The 3905-nt window shown below is 37.8% G+C and overlaps 1 long non-coding RNA gene across 1 annotated transcript; it reads left to right on the top strand.

Moving 5' to 3' along the window:
* Positions 1 to 2681: 2681 nt before the first annotated feature.
* LOC145167735 (uncharacterized) lies at positions 2682 to 3331 on the top strand. Its single transcript, XR_013741391.1, has 2 exons — positions 2682 to 2812; positions 2890 to 3331. It is a non-coding gene; the product is annotated as an uncharacterized LOC145167735 (long non-coding RNA).
* Positions 3332 to 3905: the final 574 nt, after the last annotated feature.

Here is a 3905-nt window from a genome sequence, read left to right as displayed (position 1 = left end):
ATCTAACCAGATATACATAATATATAACTAGAACTTCAACAACACTCGGACAAATAACCGGATGTTCTAAGTCCACAACCAAACGAGGAACAGGAAATAATACGGGCTATCAGTCCTAAGTCCTTCAAGCCCTACTTATATAACTATATCTATATAGACATCAATCTATCAAGAAAATAAGTTTAAAAGACTTTGATAAAAGCTTTAACAATCTAAAAGGGATTTTCGTATTTTAAAAGAGATTTGAAAACAAGATTTGAAAACCTTTAGCTTGATAAAACAGTTTAACATGCAAAAATCTATTTGCTAGACAGTTATTAATCACATGTGATTGAATTAATAACTTATCAGTTCAACTTGTATTCCCCCCCCCCCCCCCCATAAAAGCATTTAAAATCATTTAAAAGGTTAATTAAGGGGTATGAACTCACCTGACGTGGGTGATTTGGATGAACGGATGGTATAGGATGCTAGGTGTCAAGTGAGGACTTGAACACACACTCGGATCCTATTGAACATGCAATGATACATTTACGTATCTAATTAGTCATTTAATAACTAATTAAGTAAGTTAAGACACCCTAATACATGAAAACACTTTGCTACAAGTGCTAAGAGTACTAAGAGTTGCATATAAAGAGAGTATGGCCTCACATTGGAGTTTACTCCCCATATGCTAACACCATATGGGTTTACGGTTCTGGGACCATTTCCCCCATGAGTTTACGGCCGTAAACTCATGTCAATGGTGTCATTGGGTGTTTTAAGGTCCTAAACCACACAAGGAAGTAAGCTAGACTCGAATCCAAGGCTTAGGAAGTGACTAGGGCTCGAAATGCCCCTTTGTTGGAGTTTGCGGTCCTTGGACCACTCCTTGGGAGTTTACGGTCGTAAACACCTGTGTTTACGGTCGTAAACCCATGAGTTTACGGCCGTAAACTCATGGTTACTCAACCATTCCGTGTTTTGGTGTTTCTAGCTCATGCATGCAAGGTTCTAGTCCTTTATACAAGCCATAGAAGGTGTTAGGGGCACCTAAACCCCATTTGGGGGTGTTTACGGTTTTGGGAGATCCCCAAACTATAAACACATATGTTCTTGGGGATCTTGATGATTTTTCCATGGATTAACAAGTATACTACACAAATAACTAGCTAGGAGGAGTATACTTACTTATATGAGGCTTGTAAGAGTGTTTAAGTGTCAAGAACACTAGTGTGTGTTCTTGGTGTTCTTGGTGTTTTGAAGAACACTTGAAGATCTAAGAAAAGAGGAGATTTCCATGGATGAAATCGAGTATAAACACTAGATAAAGTGTTATATGAACGAGTCTAGGAAGAAAACACTTACATTTTTGGCGGATTTGAAGAAATGAGATATGATACTTGAGAGAGAATCTTGAGTGTTCTTGAGGTTGGGAGTGTAAAATGAGAAATGGAGGGTAAACTCATGCTATATGCATGAGTCCATGGTCAAAGGGAGTTTACGGCCCAAACTTCCTTGTTTGGCCGTAAACACCTAGTCAAGGTGTTGAATGATTTTTTTTACACAACACTCCTAACGGACACTTCCATTTATTTGTTCGTTTGACGAAAAATTAAAATAAAATACTCAAACGGACTTAAAACCGGCCAAAAATGTACTGAGATGAATTTGACCATTATTTGATGTGCTTGACTGCGGAGTTTATATAAATGAAAATTTCGGGTTGTCACAATTATTATATCGTTCCATGCTTCCATGAGGTACTTTATCTTATATATGTAAAGTCATCATTTTTGTGACTCATAATATCCACTTGTATAATTATAGCAATATACTTTCAATCTTGTGATTTTTCTTAATAATTATATTTATATTTCACATAAAGTATAATTATATCAACTTATAATAATCTACTTTAACTTAAAAGATTTGCTAGCGATTTATCACATCTTTAGATTGCTATTTCATAAACGTTTGACCAATAACAAAGTAAGATGTTATTTTGTATATAAAACTTAAAAATCATCAAACTTTAATAGACACGCATATATTCTCCCTCAAATATTAAAACCGTAAAAGAGAGGCCGTAGAAACTTACTTTCGTAACGTGAATGAGGCTCGAGGTATGATTCTCGTCATGAAGTTTGTTACGTGATGTTGCAAACTATTCACAAAACAGGGGCAAAACATGTAGATTTGAAACTGATTTCAGGCTTTAGGACTTAATTTGTTAGGGTTTTTCTGGTGGAGGGCTAATTCTATTTAATTTAAATGCAGGTTTGAGTTAAGCTTGACTTTCAACTGGGTCAAAATCGAAACCCGATTTCTGCTTGAAGTCCCGATACAGTCGATCAAAAAGGCTCCCACAATGGACGAACACAGTGATAGGGGGAAACACGAATGCTCGCAGGCACGACTTCATCGATCGACCGTGAGAAGGTTCATCTCCGGGGTTCGATTAGACTACAGAACGAAGGGAGAAGGAACGGATGCGCTCTTCTTGGTCGACTGCTAGGTGTAAAGGAGACGAATGAATCGGAGACGTGTGTGATTGTCTCTGGGGTTTGACAAAGCCGAAGAGATGGAGAAACACCGAAGCTGATGCAATCTCGGTGGGGCAGCGATGGGGCGATCGGCGGTTGAGGAAGGAGGTCGATTGAAGGCAGTGGCAGGTTGGATCGGTGATTAGTAGTGGGCAGGTACAGCTAATCTCCAGGGAGTCCTCATGATTTCTATTCTCGTCTTCAGCAGTAGAACATGAAGAAGGGAGCAGGGGAGAGACGAAGGTGGTGACAGGGGCTACGGTGGTTTTGCTCGATAATTACAGGTTTCTTTCTTCTCTCTAATTTGTTTGATTGAAATCAATGGGGTTCTGGTGTGTGATTGGCTTTGATTTTGACATAGGAAGAAGAAGAGTTTGGTGGGTGTTTGGGTTTGATTGTTTGACAGGTACCAAGGAGGAACGGGGTTGCTTCCCCTTTGATCACCGGAAATAGCAACCACCCCCGGTGGTGTTGATCGATAGGAAAAGAAGAAAACAAACAAGGGGCTGCTTCCCCTCTTGATTTCACTGGAAGCAGCTCCTCATGTGGAGGAACTTGACAGCCAATCCTGGAAGAAAAAGAGGGAGGGATCGAAATTTTTAGTGTGAAAAGGTGAGGATGATTGAACTCTGTTTTCTGTCATCTTAGTTTAGATTTTTGGAAGACTTTTGGATAGATTTGTGGTACTTGGAGATTTTTGGGAGGGTTTTAAGAGTACAATAATTCATTGATTCATATGTGTATATGTATGATGTATTGATTGTGTATTTGTTTGTATGAGTAGAATACATGAGTTTTTGTAAGATTGCAGGAAGTGAATGGTTGATTTAGTCTAATGTATTCGTTTCATTTTCTATTGACCTTGATGTGTATTTTACATCCTATACGATTGTATGTATGTGTATAGGTTTGAGACATGTGGAAATAATTTCATATACACACTACATATACATCAATGCATTATCAGTTTAATCTATATATTTATATGTGAATGATATATAGAGAAATTGGGATTTGGAACTAGAGATGCTACAATGGTCTTGGTGGTATTTGGTCTTTTGAAATTATACTTAACACACAATCACATTCGACCTCCATTTTGGGCGTTCTTTATATCCACGAAATTAAGAGAACCTAATCTATTCAAATTTATTATCCATAACTCTCAAACATATTTAATATACATATTAAACATAAAATTACACACAATTGGTCATTAATACCTAGCGGTTCGCGGTGGTTTGACCACCAAACTCTGACCGATTTTTACCAATTGTTAAATTATCCCCCCGTTGAATGGAATTTCGTCCCGAAATTCAACGAGTAGATAGAACATTATAAAACAATTGGTGGCATTTACTTTTCGCCTGATCCACA

This window comes from Lactuca virosa, chromosome 3 (genome assembly GCF_052849685.1).
Source record: "Lactuca virosa cultivar CGN04683 chromosome 3, Lactuca_virosa_CGN04683_v6, whole genome shotgun sequence".
In the NCBI taxonomy this organism is placed as follows: Eukaryota; Viridiplantae; Streptophyta; class Magnoliopsida; order Asterales; family Asteraceae; genus Lactuca; species Lactuca virosa.
This window is presented reverse-complemented; position numbering and strand designations above follow the sequence as displayed.